Raw genomic sequence first — 17756 nt, forward strand, 5'->3', positions numbered from 1 at the left:
TTAGTCCAGGTGGGAGACATAGAAATTTGCGAGATACATACGGATCTGAATGTTGCAGACCCGTTGACTAAGCCTCTTCCACGAGCAAAACATGATCAGCACCAAGACTCCATGGGTGTAAGAATCATTACTGTATAATCTAGATTATTGACTCTAGTGCAAGTGGGAGACTGAAGGAAATATGCCCTAGAGGCAATAATAAAGTTATTATTTATTTCCTTATATCATGATAAATGTTTATTAATCATGCTAGAATTGTATTAACCGGTAACATAATACATGTGTGAATACATAGACATACAGAGTGTCACTAGTATGCCTCTACTTGACTAGCTCGTTGATCAAAGATGGTTTTGTTTCCTAGCCATAGACATGAGTTGTCATTTGATTAACGGGATCACATCATTAGGAGAATGATGTGATTGACTTGACCCATTCCGTTAGCTTAGCACTCGATCGTTTAGTATGTTGCTATTGCTTTCTTCATGACTTATACATGTTCCTATGACTATGAGATTATGCAACTCCCGTTTACCAAAGGAACACTTTGTGTGCTACCAAACGTCACAACGTAACTGGGTGATTATAAAGGTGCTCTATAGGTGTCTCCAAAGGTACTTGTTGGGTTGGCGTATTTCGAGATTAGGATTTGTCACTCTGATTGACGGAGAGGTATCTCTAGGCCCACTCAGTAATACACATCACTATAAGCCTTGCAAGCATTGTGACTAATGAGTTAGTTGCGGAATGATGTATTACGGAACGAGTAAAGAGACTTGCCGGTAACGAGATTGAACTAGGTATCGAGATACCGACGATTGAATCTCGGGCAAGTAACATACCGATGACAAAGGGAACAACGTATGTTGTTATGCGGTCTGACCGATAAAGATCTTCGTAGAATATGTGGGAACCAATATGAGCATCCAGGTTCCGCTATTGGTTATTGAACGGAGAGGTGTCTCGGTCATGTGTACATAGTTCTCGAACCCGTAGGGTCCGCACGCTTAACGTTACGATGACAGTTATATTATGAGTTTATATGTTTTGATGTACCGAAGGTTGTTCGGAGTCCCGGATGTGATCACGGACATGACGAGGAGTCTTGAAATGGTCGAGACATAAAGATTGATATATTGGAAGCCTATGTTTGGACATCGGAAGTGTTCCGGGTGAAATCGGGATTTTTCCGGAGTACCGGGAGGTTACCGGAACCCCCCCGGTAACTTAATGGGCCTTAGTGGGCCTAGGTGGAAGAGGGGAGAGGAGGCCAGGGCAGGGCCGCACGCCCCTCCCCCCAGTCCGAATAGGACAAGGAGTGGGGGGCGCCCCCCCCCCTTCCTTCCTCCCCTCCACCTCTTCCCCCTCTCTCTCCTAGTCCAACATGGAAAAGGGGGGAGTCCTACTCCCGGTAGGAGTAGGACTCCTCCTGGCGCGCCTCTCCCCTTGGTCGGCCGAACCCCCCTTGCTCCTTTATACACGGGGGCAGGGGGGCACCTCCAGACACACAATTGATCATTTATCTCTTAGCCGTGTGCGGTGCCCCCCTCCACCATACTACACCTCGATAATATTGTAGCAGTGCTTAGGCAAAGCCCTGCGTCGGTAGAACATCATCATTGTCACCACGCCGTCATGCTGACGAAACTCTCCCTCAACACTCGGCTGGATCGGAGTTCGAGGGACGTCATCGAGCTGAACGTGTGCTGAACTCGGAGGTGTCGTGCGTTCGGTACTTGATCGGTCGGATCGTGAAGACGTACGACTACATCAACCGCGTTGTGTTAACACTTCTGCTTTCGGTCTACGAGGGTACGTGGACAACACTCTCCCCTCTCGTTGCTATGCATCACCATGATCTTGCGTGTGCATAGAATGTTTTTGAAATTACTACGTTTCCCAACAGTTCTTACATCAAACTAATGTTCTTGTGTATCCCTCATCAATCACTTATGACGAGGCAGCCAGGCAAGGGGACTACTCCTCATTTAAAGAATGCAGCGTCAGCCTCCCGACATGATTCTCAAGAAACAGAAATGCTAGATGAAGATAGTGAACGTAGCTCTGTAGTTGATTACAGCATTTCCCCTACACTAGCATCGCAGGTGCTTCCTCTAACTTGGCAGCGTGATATGTGGTTGCATGTTGCATATGGTGTCTAGATTGTAATTCTTCCAATCTGGTTAAACTGCATGTGCTAGTCTGCTTAGCTTATACATTATACCTGTTAATGTGACATGCCTTCCTGTATTTAGTACATAGTACATCTGTCTATTAATCATGTACTTACATAAAACTATTTTTTTTTGTATCCCGCATCAATCAACATGACAAGACACCTTTAGTATATGCAGTGCGATATTAGTTGCATCTTTCATATGATTTATAGCATGCGCTGCTTCTAATTTGTTGAAATTCCATTTATGATGGGACGCTTTTAACTTGGCAGAGTCATATTGGTTGCATCTTTCATGTGGTGTCTAGCTTGCATTGCTTCTTATTTGCCGGAATGGTTTCTGCTTAGTTTACACAAACAGTTGTGAACATGCCATGCCGTCTTGTTTTTCGTACATATTCCATCCTGGTATCATGTGTTTGCCTTACATCAAAGTAGTGATTGTCAGTATCATGCATGAATGAGTTCTGAAGAGAGAATTTTATTGCTTTTTCTTGTCGGTTTTACTTGACAATTCAAAATCAATAAAGCGGAAGGAAGTTAGCAAGGCAGTGGATAAAGGTGCTCCTTCTGAACGGAGGGCCTCTACAGTTTCTACTCCTCCACACCCCCAAGATGATTTCCAAGACAACACATGCATAGACACTCAACAAAGCTATGTTTATGATGAGCACGTCTCCCCTAGTGCCGCATCACCGGTGCTCCATCTAACTTGGCACTGTTATATGTGGTTGCATGTTATGTGTGATGTCTAGCTTGTATTGCTTCTAATTTTGTTGAATTCCATCTGCTTACTTTACACATTATACTTGAATAAGACACGTGTTCCTGTTTCTAGAACATACAATATCTGTCTATCACACCATGTTCTTACATCAAATTACTATTGTTGTGTAACCTGCAACAATCACTTATCATAAGACACGTTTGACTTCGGAGTGTGATATAGGTTACATCTCACATTCTTTTCTAGCATGTACTACTAATTTGTTGAAATGGCACTTATGACGAGACAGTTTTAACTTGGTAGAGTGATATTCGTTGCATCTTTCATATGGTGTCTAGCTTTCATTGCTTCTAATTTGTTGAAATGCCTTCTCCTTAGTTTACACATCATAAGCTGTGAATATGCAATGCTGTGAATATGCAATGGCACTAATGACGAGAGACCTCTAACATGGTAGTGTGATGTTGTTTGCGTCTTGCATATGATTTATTTCTTGTACTGCTTCACATTTGTTTAAACGCCATTTATGATGAGACACTGTTAACTTGGCAGAGCGATATTTGTAGCATCTTTCATATGGTGTCTACCTTCCATTGCATTGCTTCTAATTTGGTGAAATGTCTTCTTCTTAGTTTACACATCATAGTTCTGGTTATCTCTTTCGTCCTGTTTTTCATACATATTACATCCTCCTGTCATGTGGTTGTCTAACATCAAAGTTCAGTTCTTCTGCATCACGCATCAATTTGTTCCGAAGAACTAAATTGTTATTCATTTTTCGTGTCGGCTTGACTTAACATGGCACAGAGAAAGAGGAAGAAACACAGAATGGCAGGGAATGAGAAGCGGATGAATCCTGCAGATTCTGCTGGTACCGATGGTGCAATAGAAGGTCAAAGTCCAGCGGAAAATTCTACAAACACGGCATCCCATGCTACATGAGTTGCAAAAAAAGCCAAACAGAAACAAATAGTTGCCACCAAACAAGCAGAGACAGCCCTAGTTCTTGCAACACCTACCACAGTACTACCAGCTGCACGACTTACTCGTGCGTCAACTGAGCTAGCAGCACGTTCCCAAGCTCCCTTGCCACCTGGCACTACTTCCCAAGCACTCCTGACACAAGACGAGTTGGCAATATCAGATGAACCTTGTGAGCTTCAACACCAAGAAGGTAGTTGCTGGAGTCAAGTTACAGTTGCATGCTTCTTTATATGTAGTCTCACAGTTTGATGTACACTAACACTTCCTATGTTCGTTGTTGGACTAGCACCTAGGCGCAAGAGGAAACAAACATCAGGGATAATGCTCGATAGGTTAACTAAATCTAGAGGAGGAAGAATGGAGATCCGTTTTGAGGCAGGTTTAAAAAGGCCACGTGATGCTACAGAGTCAGCCAAGTTAGTATCAGAGGCAGCGGTTGCCGTTAGATGTCATGTACGTATCCTCCCAACATGGATTCAGTACAGGAATGACAAAGACGAAACCCAGTTTAACACCTTGCTCGACCATTTATCTGTAAGTATGGTTATGTATGGAAACTAATAATATCGTCTTGCTCTGTCCCATACTTTCTAGGTTGCTGATAATGAGACTCCCATAATTTTCAACAGATGAGGTTCAAGTTGGATAGCCAAGATGATGCAACCACACAAGCTTGCACCCATGTTTTCAAGTCTGCTCTGCGACAGTATCAGTATAACTTGAGGAAAATTCACTTTGAAGGCAAGGCTAACAGTGAACTTTCCCAAACATCTCTAGTGGAAAATATATCGGATGAAGACTGGAGGGGCCTTGTTAAACACTGGTCTGATCCGAAGTATCAAGTACATTATATATATGTGATCAGATCACATGTTGAAGTCCTATTTACGCATGTGCCACACAAATCTATCTTCTTGTAGGTGAACTGTTCAAAGAACAAGGCCAACCGTACGAAAGTGAAATTCCAACAGACGACAGGATCTCGTAGCTATATTACACACTGCGAGGCTCTTGTAATTAGCTGATGTTTCACTCTTTTTGTTGTACCATATTATCAGATCTATATTGACTTGTTCAAAATGCAGAGGAGAGCCCGCAAGGACCAAAAAGTACCTGAACCAAATTCTGTGGAAATCTTCAAGGACTGTCACACCAGCAAGAAGAAGGGCATGACTACACCAGTCAAAGTCGCTGTTGTAAGTCCTTAATCCTCATGCCTTTTAACTACTACTTACTCTGACTTGTGCCTTGAACTGCATGGTTTGCAGCCAATGTCTATTACTCTTTTCAATTTTATACACAATTGTCTTAGCGTATCATTGCACCTTACAAGGTTTAAAAGAGAGGAGTGATGTTCCTTTGATCTTCACCCGTAATCTAGTTCCATGCTGGACTTGCCCACACAACGTTACAATTGCCTATTTGTCTGTTCTCAGTTGTTTTGTGATATGAATGATGTCATACTATGCTTACCGTATTATAAACTTCGTCTCTTTATCCTTAGCCCTCTATACAATGTGAAGAAATAGACAATACATTAGCGATGGTACATGGTCATATGTTTGGAACCTGGTTTTATTATGTACTTTGCAATAAAATACAACTAATATTTTACATGGGTTCACCAGAATAAGTTATGTATATAGACCAAAGCTATTTTGTTTGGTTTTGCTGCCTCCTTAATATCTTCTGTTCTGGTACTACTAATATAAAACTTCAACTTTTCAGCGAGCTATGGAAAAAATGGTGGAACCGCCACCTTCTGAAGGTGGCGAGGCAACTATAACCGCAATGTCAGCTCTTGCTGCAGTGGGTCAGTACCGGTCCACTAACAGTGCCAAAAGCACGTTCCTGCGTAATACTGGGTTGGTTGTTAAGGCAATATCGTCCAAACTGCCTCATGATCAAGATATGCAAGCTCAAAGCAATGTTGTATCTGCGCTCCAGACACAAGTCCATTCCCTAACAGAGACCCTTTGTGAAATAAGGAGAAACATTGCTCAATGTCATCAAGATATGCATGGTTTTGAAACCAGACTATCAGACATTTGCTATGTTGTTCAGGAGCCTAGGGGAAATGAAGGCGAGGGTTATGGTGCTCCATCGGACAATACAGCATGAAAACGTAACAGTCAGGTCAAATGAACTGAGCTTCTAAACTTCTGGTGGTGCATTTATCTGCTAGACTGTTAAGTTTTATGCCAACCTTCCTTTTGTTATATAGTTTTAATTTGTTTTGGTGCGATACAAAATTTATTCTTAACGTGCAGCCACCGGCTGAAGAAAACAGCAAGCCATTTTTGTATAGTGTAGGGTGTTCCCTATATTTGCACTGGTGGCGATCTTTGATGCCGAGTGGATGTAATCTGTGCAATCGCCTTAATAGCCTAGCGTTAGTTTCGGCCTTATTTATTTCCTAGTCTTCTGTTTCCCTGGTTTTCTAGTGGCCGCAACTACCATGGGCCATATACGGGTCGTAGGATCCATGGGTCTCCTACGGGCTGTCGATAAATGGGCCTGTAATCTGTGGGCCTCGGGCCGTCGGATAAATGGGTCTACATGGGCTGTAATTGGGCATAATTGGTATCGGCCCAGCACGGTAACAGGCCGTTAACAGGCCGTAGGACAGCAAAGGCTTAATTCTGTCACAGGCATAACGGGTCGTTAATGGGCCAGAATATAGGACGGGCTGGAAACGGCGCAACGGGTTAACAGGCCAGAAACGGGCCGACTCTTGCCATGGGCCAAATTTGGCCCATTAGGGTAACAGGCCAGTAACGGGACGACTCTTGCCATGGGCCGAATTTGGCCCATTAGGGGAACAGGCCAGTAACGGGCCGGAAGTAATCAAGGGCCGAAAAGGAGCCCAAGAACGTATGGGCCGTCAATAGGCCGAAAGCTAACACGGGCTGGAAACGGCCCATGTAAATCACGGGCCGTTAACGAGTATAAAGAAAATTACTGTTCATTATGGGCTAGAGTCACCGTGGGCCTGTAAAGGGCCAAAAGATACGAAGGCCTCATATGGGCCGAAAGACGTCATGGGCCATACATGGGCCGAAAGTGAAATGGGCTGGTGTTATATTCGACGGCCCACATGACGTTGTTGGGCCGATTTCCTTTAGGGCCTAACGGGCCGTAAAATGGGCTATTTGCGAAGAGACCGTTAACAGGCTTTTCATGGGCCAGCCCGTTAACTTTTGACCAAGTCAAACAGGCCGGATTTGTAAGCTAAATGGGCCAGTGGTGGGCCGTGGCACGTGTCGACATATCATAGGCGCCTATCTGACCCACTGACGAGCTGACACGTGTTTCGTCCGGCCAATAAGAATTTTACACGTGGAAATTTCCCATTGGTCAGGGCTGTTAACTGGTTATCGGATCCAAAACCCAACCCGATAGCTTAACGGCGTTCCGTTATGGTGGATGCCATGTGTCGGTCACCCTTGACGAAAGCACTTCTATGACGCGCGATTTATCGTCATGGAAGTGGACACTTCCGTGATGATAATTTTGGTAATGTCATGGAACACTCCTACGACAACACAGGTATGACTATCTTGATTCTGTCATAAAATCGTCATGGATGTACATGCATGACAAAAAACGCGACCTACTGTGACAAACACGTATCATCACGGAAGTGTATTTTTTTGTAGTGGTCTTTGGTGAATACATCATAAAAGACTGATTGTTTAAGAGTTCGGCAGGTCAATCAGGATGACCTGATGGAGTTGAAGCAGCTGGTATACAGGTAGGATGACCCAGAAAGGTTATGTCCTCTTTGGTCGAATACGCCTATGTTTGAACAAGATAACCTGGTCAAGAGGGTAGTAACGCTATGTTCTGTTTGGTCGAATACGCCTATGTTTGAACAGGAAGCCCCCAAGTGACATACTGACAAGTTGTGCACATGAGGGACCTATGTTTGGGCTGTGCCGTGCATCCAGCTCTCTTTGATCCATGTAATTTGGGCGTCAAGCCTCTTAACTGAATATGTAAGACGATGATAAAGACTCAGCTTCGAAGAAGTGAAACGACAGAGGCCCTGAATTATCAAGGATGCCATCTTTATTATATTGTTTATAATATATACATCATCAAACTATGTACATCACGAGAACTGGTGGCTCAAGTATAGTAGGGCCGAAGATGAGCAATATTCCACGGCCGACGGGTCTCCTCCTCAGACTTACGTGAGTCTTGTGGTCTCGAACGTCGATAAGATAGTATGACCCATTATGCAGATTCTTCCTGACCACAAAAGGTGCTTCCCAAGGACGTGATAGCTTATGCATATCTGTCTGATCCTGGATGAGCCGGAGCACTAAGTCGCCTTCTTGAAAGGTTCTGGTTTTGATCCGGCGGCTGTGATAACGACGTAGGTCCTACTGATAAATCACCGAACGAGCCGCCGTGAGATCACGCTCCTCATCCAATAGGTCAAGTGCATCTTGACATGCCTTTTCGTTATCAGCTTCAACGTAAGCCGCCACCCGGGGTGAATCATGACGGATGTCACTAGGGAGAACCGCCTCTGCTCCATAAACCATGAAGAAAGGTGTGTAACCAGTAGATCTGTTGGGGTTGTATTGATACTCCATAACACTGAGGGTAACCCCTCCACCCAACAACCCGGTGTTCTTTGCAAAGGAACCATAAGCCAGGGCTTGATACCTCGCAGAATCTCTTGATTAGCTCGTTCCGCTTGACCATTGGACTGAGGTTGAGCCACAAAGGAGACGTCAAGTCGAATATGCTCCCGTTGACAAAATTTTGTCATATCGCCTTTAGAGAGGTTAGTACCATTATCTGTTATAATGCTGTGTGGAAAGCCAAAATGGAAGATCACCTTTTTGATGAACTGAACCGCCGTTGCTGCATCACACTTACTGACCGGCTCTGCTTCAACCCACTTAGTAAACTTGTCAACTGCCACCAAAAGGTGGGCTTCTTATCCTTTGACCTCTTGAAAGGCCCCACCATATCAAGCCCCCAAGTCGCAAACGGCCAAGTAATTGGAATCATCCTCAACTCTTGAGCCGGAACATGAGCTCGCCATGAAAACTTCTGACAACCGTCACATTTTCTGACCAGATCCTCAACGTCAGCATGAGCCATCAACCAATAAAAACCGTGCCGAAAAGCCTTGGCTATAAGAGATTTAGAGCCTGCATGATGACCACAGTCTCTTTCATGAATCTCTCGCAGAATCTCGCAACCTTCTTCAGGAGAAACACAACGTTGAAAAGCCCCTGTGACACTGCGATGGTGCAACTCACCATTAGCAATCGTCATTGACTTAGACCGCCGGGTTATCTGTCTGGCCAGGATCTCATCCTCAGGTAATTCGCCCCGGGTCATATAAACCAAATACGGAACTATCCAATCTGGAATAGCATGAAGAGCCGCCACCAATTGTGCCTCCGGGTCAGGAACAGCAAGATCCTCCTCCGTAGGTAATTTGACAGAAGGGTTGAGTGATACGTATCCAACGTATCTATAATTTTTGATTGTTCCATGCTATTATATTATCTGTTTTGGATGTTTAATGGGATTTATTACGCACTTTTATATTATTTTTGGGACTAACCTACTAACCAAAGACCCAGTGCAAATTGTTGTTTTTGCCTATTTCAATGTTTCGCAGAAAAGGAATATCAAACGGCATCCAAACGGAATAAAACCTTTGGGAGAGTTATTTTTGGAACAAACGCAATCCAGAAGACTTGGAGTGGACGTCAAGGAAGCAACAAGGCGGTCACGAGGTAGGGAGGCGCACCTAGGGGGGTAGGCGCGCCCTCCACCCTCATGGGCCCCTCGCGGCTCCACCGACCTACATCTTTCGCCTATATATACTCATATACCCTAAAAACATCCGAGAGCACCACGAAACCCTATTTCCACCACCGCAACCTTCTGTACCCGTGAGATCCCATCTTGGGGCCTTTTTCGGCGCTCTGCAGGAGGGGGAATCGATCACGGAGGGCTTCTACATCAACACCATAGCCTCTCTGATGATGTGCGAGTAGTTTACCACAGACCTTCGGGTCCATAGTTATTAGCTAGATGGCTTCTTCTCTCTCTTTGGATCTCAATACAAAGTTCTCCTTGATTCTATTGGAGATCTATTCGATATAATTCTTTTTGCGGTGTGTTTGTCGAGATCCGATGAATTGTGGGTTTATGATCAAGATTATCTATGAACAATATTTGGTTCTTCTCTGAATTATTATATGTATGATTTGATATCTTTGCAAGTCTCTTCGAATTATCAGTTTGGTTTGGCCTACTAGATTGATCTTTCTTGCAATGGGAGAAGTGCTTAGCTTTGGGTTCAATCTTGCGGTGTCCTTTCCCAGTCACAGCAGGGGCAGCAAGGCACGTATTGTATTGTTGCCATCGAGGATAAAAAGATGGGGTTTATATCATATTGCTTGAGTTTATCCCTCTACATCATGTCATCCTGCCTAATGCGTTACTCTGTTCTTATGAACTTAATACTCTAGATGCATGCTGGATAGCGGTCGATGTGTGGAGTAATAGTAGTAGATGCAGAATCGTTTCGGTCTACTTGTCGCGGACGTGATGCCTATATACATGATCATGCCTAGATATTCTCATAACTATGCGCTTTTCTATCAATTGCTCGACAGAAATTTGTTCACCCACCATAGATTATGCTATCTTGAGAGAAGCCACTAGTGAAACCTATGGCCCCTGGGTCTATCTTCCATCATATTATTTTCCTATCAATTTGCTATTTTTGCCGCCGTTTATTTTGCAATCTTTACTTTCCAATCTATATCATAAAAATACCAAAAATATTTATCTTATTATCTCTATCAGACCTCACTTTTGCAAGTGGCCGTGAAGGGATTGACAACCCCTTTATCGCGTTGGCTGCAAGGTCCTTATTTGTTTGTGCAGGTACAAGGCGACTTGCATGTAACCTCCTACTAGATTGATACCTTGGTTCTAAAAAATTGAGGGAAATACTTACGCTACTTTGCTGCATCGCCCTTTCCTCTTCAAGGGAAAACCAACACATGCTCAATAGGTAGCATTGAGCAGAACATCCAGGAACGTGTTGGGTGGAACCAGCTTACGCTGAGAGCCCAACCGGCTTAAAGTGTCAGCCGCCTCATTCTTCCTACAATCAATATGCTCAACTTGGTAACCCTTAAAATGACCCGCAATGGCATCAACCTCTCGACGATAAGCCGCCATGAGTAGATCCTTAGAGTCCCAAGTAGCAGAAACTTGTTGAGCTACCAGATCTGAATCGCCAAAGCACCTCACCCGGCTTAAATTCATCTCTTTAGCCATTCGAAGACCATGGAGCAAGGCCTCATACCCAGCTGCATTGTTAGTACAAGGGAACATTACCCGGAGAACATAAGAAAATTTATCACCTCGTGGGGAAGTCAAGACAACTCCAGCCCCCGAGCCCTCCACCTGCCTGGATCCATCAAAGTGAATAGTCCAATATGTGTTGTCCGGCTTTTCCTCAGGCGTCTGCAACTCTGTCCAATCATTGATAAAATCCACGAGTACTTGGGACTTGATGGCCGTACAAGGCACATACTTCAAACCATGGGGTCCTAGCTCAATTGCCCACTTGGAAACCCGGCATGTAGCTTCTCTGTTCTGGATAATGTCCCCTAAAGGGGCAGAGCTAACCACAGTAATGGGGTGACCCGGGAAATATTGCTTAAGCTTCCGGCTTGCCATGAAGACCCCATACACGAGCTTCTGCCAGTGCGGATATCTCTGCTTGGACTCAATAAGCTCCTCTCTGATGTAATAAACCGACCATTGAACCAGATACTCCTTGCCTGCCTCTTTCCTTTCCACCACAATGGCTACACTGACAGCTCGGCCATTGGCAGCCACATATAACAACAGAGGCTCTTGATCAACAGGAGCAGCAAGAACCGGCGGCTCAGCCAGTTGCTTCTTAAGCGCCTCAAACGCCTCATTAGCGTCATCACTCCACACGAAATTATCTGTCTTTTTCATCATCTGATACAGAGGGATGGCTTTTTCTCCTAGGCGGCTTATGAACCGGCTCAAAGCCGCTATCCGACCCGCCAAGCGTTGGACGTCATTGACACACTTCGGCTTAGCCAAAGTAATAGCCTTGATTTTTTCCGGGTTAGCTTCAATGCCTCGGTTTGAAACCAGAAAACCCAGAAGCTTGCCCGCCCGCACACCAAAAACACACTTGGCCGGGTTAAGCATCATCTTGTAAGCCTGGAGATTATCGAACGTCTCCATCAAATCATCAATCAAGGTCTCCTTTTTCCTGGATTTTACCACAATGTCATCTACATAAGCATGAACATTACACCCGATCTGATTGTGAAGGCAATTCTGCACACACCGCTGGTAAGTCGCCTGGGCACTCTTGAGCCCAAAAGGCATAGACACATAGCAGAAGGATCCAAACGGAGTAATGAAAGCTGTCTTCTCCTGATCCTTAACCGCCATCTTGATCTGATGATAACCAGAATAAGCATCCAAAAAACTCAAATGCTCACAACCCGCCATAGCATCAATGATTTGATCAATACGAGGGAGAGCAAACGGATCAGCCGGACAAGCCTTATTTAAGTCCGTGTAGTCCACAAGAAACCTCAGCTTGAACACAAGAAACCAAATCCACGATCGACATAGGCTGCTTGCACGTATCCTTGAAATTATGGATAAAACGGGCCTTCAACTCTGCCCATGACTCGATGGAATTGGCCGTCTGCCCCTTCAACCAAGTACGAGCCGTCCCTTCCAGCATCATGGTGAAATACTTAGCGTATGCAGCCTCGCTGACATCCAGCATCTCCATAGCCATCTCATAACTCTCCACCCAAGCCTCAGGGGGCTGATCTGCTATGTAATTAGGCACCTTACGAGGGCCTTTGAAGTCCTTGGGCAGACGTTTGTTTCGCAGAGCCACCGTTAAACATGGCACACCCAAAGCTCTAGAAGTTACACCTCCCTCAACTGAAGCCGTCGGGTAAACTGGCGCGTGCTGATGAGCCGTTGGTTGAGCCGCCAGCTCGGCCTCTCGATGCGCTCTGCCCTGGTCCACCAAATCATGTGCATTGGCACCATTGCGCGCTGAGTCATGTCCATGAGGTTGGTTACGGCGTTGCTCCGTACTCGAGACAGCTGGCGAGTCAATGTGCCTACTATAGCTCCAACTTGGACGAGGGGTCGAATGAATCCAGTCACGACTATAAGAATAAGCCTGCTGCTGTACCAAAGCTGTTTGAAGAAGCTCCCTGGCCCTTCGGGTTTCCACCGCAGTCGGAGTCTCGACTTCGACTGGCAGAGCCGCCAATCGCGTAGCGGCAGCAATCATATTGTCCAAAGGGGTGGAGTAATGACCCGGCGACGTCACCACGAGCTGAGGCGGGGTATTATTCATATGCGGAGAACTTTTCACACACGGCTGACACGGCGTTCCGCCCTCTCGCGCTTCAGTCGTCTGGTTTATCACCGGCGGGTTACTGGCCCCTGCTCCGGGTGTGTTGAAGAGGTTCCTCGACTCATAAACCAAGGGCAGATGATTCTGGTACTTTCTCCTCAAAACTTCATTAGACGTGTTATGATCCACCGTGAGCTGATATGAATCTGCTTGAATCCGTTGTGCTTGGGCGTTTAAAACGGCCCGCTCCACGGCCATCCTAATGTTTTCTGCTCCTAGCTCTATCTTGGCCTGCGCTATCTCATCACGCAGTTTAGCCACTTCCGCCTTATGCTGCTCCTGGTTGTCTGGGGTTACATCCACCTCCATCAGAGTCACCAAAGGTTCCAACAGATCTGTCAAAACTTGAGTTGGCGGGCGCGCTGAACCGCCAACACCCGCCGCTGTCACCGCCGCTGCACCGGAAGTCATGGCGGCGGTGGCTGTCGAACCGAGAACCGGCTAGGTGCCAGCCATGAAGATCGCCACCCTGTTCGGCGGCTCAAGGGGGTCCGGAATACTGTCGCCATCGGAACAGCCCCCAAGCCGTCTGTCTTGTAGTTGATACATTGAGTTGGTCTCGCCCATGGACGACTTACCATCAGAGTAGATGGTCATCTCACTGCCAGACAAAGAGCCTTCCAATTCAGCCCCGTGGATAAATCCAACAAATGCATATTCACGGCGGGTTGAACCCGGGTGGGTCGTGCACGCTGAGCCGTCTTGATGATGTCAGTGCAGATGTCCGGCTCAGGGCCTGGTTCGCCGATCTTGCCGATGAAGATGTGGATTCCGCCGAAGGGGACCCGGTATAGCGGAACATCGGAACATCATTGTTGTAGATGGTCGATGGAGCCATCGAGCCTTTTGATGACGGCACAACGGAACTCTCAATGAAAGCACCAATGTTGGTGTCAAAACTGGCAGATCTCGGCTAGGGGGTCCCGAACTGTGCGTCTAAGGATCGAAGGTAACAGGAGGCAGTGGACACAATTTTTACCCAGGTTCAGGCCCTCTTGATGGAGGTAATACCCTACTTCCTGCTTGACTGACTTTGATGAGTATAAGGGTTACAAGAGTTGATCTACCTCGAGATCGTAATAGCTAAACCCTAGATGTCTAGCTTGTATGATTATGATTGCCTCTACGGACTAAACCCTCTGGTTTATATAGACACCCGGGGGGGCTAGGGTTGTACAGAGTCAGTTTACAAAGAAAGTGTCGTGGAATTGTCACGACAGATGTCCTAGTGCGAGGACTTAGTTGTGGAGCCATGGCGACGAGGTTAGCTTAAAGGGGTTAAACGGGACAAAGGACACGAGGAGTTTATACTGGTTCGGCCCCTTGCGGTGAAGGTAAAGGCCTAATGCAGTTTGAGGTGGTATTGCTAGGGTTACGATTACCAAGGAGCAAATACGCTTTGCCTGGCTCTCGATCCGTTGTTTCTTGCCCTAAGACGCTGCCGGGTCGTCCCCTTATATACATGGGTTGATGTCTTGCGGCCTACAGAGTCCCGAACGGCTCATCCAAACGTGTCCGGCTCGGTGACTTATCTTACATGCCTTACAATACAAGTTTACATATACATGGCGGTTTTCACTTCCGGGCCTTACGCCGCCTTCGGGTTTGGGCCCTTTAACAAGCCTGTCTTATGAACCGCCATCTTCAATATACTCTTGGGCTTCATTTAGATGAACTGCCATTGGGATGACCCGGCCCCTCCTGGGCGGGTCATATCCAATAGTCATACCCCCAACAGAAAGGAATCTTCATATCCGCACGCCAAGCTTGCCTTCCACGCCACGGAGAGTCCTATCCGGACACGAGAGAGAGCCTTCTATCTTGCATCTTCACGGCCCATGAGTCCGGCCCATGTCGCATAGCCCGGACGCCCGAGGACCCCTTAATCCAGGACTCCCTCACCCCCCACATGTGACGCCCCCGATTTGACCGTACACTAATCATGCACGCAAATGTGTACGATCAAGATCCGGGACTCACGAGAAGATATCACAACACAACTCTACAACATAAATAAGTCATACAAGCATCATAATACAAGCCAGGGGCCTCGAGGGCTCAAATACAAGTGCTCGATCACAGACGAGTCAGCGGAAGCAACAATATCTGAGTACAGACATAAGTTAAACAAGTTTGCCTTAAGAAGGCTAGCATAAACTGGGATACAGATCGAACGAGGCGCAGGCCTCCTGCCTGGGATCCTCCTAACTACTCCCGGTCGTCGTCAGCGGGCTGCACGTAGTAGTAGGCACCTCTAGTGTCGTAGGTGTCGTCGTCGACGGTGGCGTCTGGCTCCTGGACTCCAGCATCTGGTTGTGACAAACAGATAGAAAAGAAAAGGGGGAAAAGAGGGAGAGAAGCAACCGTGAGTACTCATCCAAAGTACTCGCAAGCAAGGAGCTATACTACATATGCATGGGTATATGTGTAAAGGGGCATAACAGTGGACTGAACTGCAAAATGCCAGAATAAAAGGGGGATAGCTAGTCCTGTCGAAGACTACGCTTCTGGCCATCTCCATCTTGCAGCATGTAGAAGAGAGTAGATTGAAGTCCTCCAAGTAGCATCGCATAGCATAATCCTACCCGGCGATCCCCTCCTCGTCGCCCTGTTAGAGAGCGATCACCGGGTTGTATCTGGCACTTGGAAGGGTGTATTTTATTCAGTATCCAGTTCTAGTTGTCATAAGGTCAAGGTACAACTCCGGGTCATCCTTTTACCGAGGGACACGGCTATTCGAATAGATAAACTTCCCTGCAGGGGTGCACCACATAACCCAACACGCTCGATCCCATTTGGCCGGACACACTTTTCTGGGTCATGCCCGGCCTCGTAAGATCAACGCGTCGCAGCCCCACCTAAGCACAACAGAGAGGTCAGCACGCTGGTCTAACCCTATGCGCGCAGGGGTCTGGGCCCATCGCCCTATGCACACCGGCATGTTGCGTACGCGGCCGGAAGCAGACCTAGCCTAGTGGCGTTCCAATCCAATCCGGCGCGCGCCACTCAGTCGCTAACGTCACGAAGGCTTCGGCTGATACCACGACGCCGGGATACCCATAACTACTCCCGCGTAGATGGCTAGTGCGTATAGACCAAATGGCCAGACTCAGATCAAATACCAAGATCTCGTTAAGCGTGTTAAGTATCCGCGAACGTCGACCAGGGCCAGGCCCACCTCTCACCTAGGCGGTCTCAACCTGCCCTGTCGCTCCGCCACAAAGATCCACTTGCGGGTACTCCTACGAGCCGACCCGACTTTAGTCATCACATGTGTCATGTATATAGTATATAAGTATATACCTGTGATCACCGCCCAGGTGATCACGGCCCGATAGTATAGCACAGCAGACGGACAAGAATGTAGGGCCACTGATGGAAAACTAGCATCCTATACTAAGCATGTAGGATTGCAGGTAAAGTTAACAACAGTAGTAGCAAGGATAGGCTATGCATCAGGATAGGATATCGGAAAGCAATAACATGCTACACTACTCTAATGCAAGCAGTATAGAGAAGAATAGGCGATATCTGGTGATCAAGGGGGGGGCTTGCCTGGTTGCTCTGGCCAGTAGGAGCGGTCGTCAACTCCGTAGTCGAACTGGGCAGCAGCAGTGTCGGTCTCGTAATCTACCGGAGAGAAGAGGGGGAAGAAACAGTAAATACAATGCAAACATAAGCATGACGATGCGTGACATGACAATGAGCGGTGCTAGGTGTGTCCTAACGCGACAGTAGGTGGTACCGGCGAAGGGGGGGAACATCCGTGAAGTATTCCCGATGTTTCGCGTTTTCGGACAGATGGACCGGAGGGGGAAAGTTGCTAATTCGATAGGTTAGGGAGGTGTGGTGGACGAACGGACTGCGTATTCGGATTCGTCTCGTCGTTCTGAGCAACTTTCATGTAGAAAACATTTTCATCCGAGTTACGGTTTAAAAGATATGAATTTTCAAAGATTATTTGAATTTCTGGAATTATTTGAATTAAGCAAAAATGAATTATGACGTCAGCATGAGGTAATGCTGACGTCAGCAGGTCAACAGGTCGGCTGACCAGTCAAACCAGACAGGTGGGTCCAGTGGGACCCACATGTCATTGATAGGGCACTAACAGAGTTTTATAATTAACTTAAACAAGGTTATTAGCAGGTAGGCCCCACCTGTCAGTGCCTATTTATATTAATTAATTAGTTTTATTTATAAAAACATTTTTTTTGTTAATTATGCGGCGGGGCTCGCATGTCATTGGCTGGGGCCAGCCCAGTCAGCAGTTGACTGGGGTCAACCCAGTCAACTGGGCCACCAGGACCCACTGGCAGCGACCCAGGGGGGGCCACTTAGCCACGTCGGCGGACGGCGCCGGAACAGCTCCGGCGAGC

This window comes from Triticum aestivum, chromosome 2D, assembly GCF_018294505.1.
Source record: "Triticum aestivum cultivar Chinese Spring chromosome 2D, IWGSC CS RefSeq v2.1, whole genome shotgun sequence".
Classification (NCBI taxonomy): domain Eukaryota; kingdom Viridiplantae; phylum Streptophyta; class Magnoliopsida; order Poales; family Poaceae; genus Triticum; species Triticum aestivum.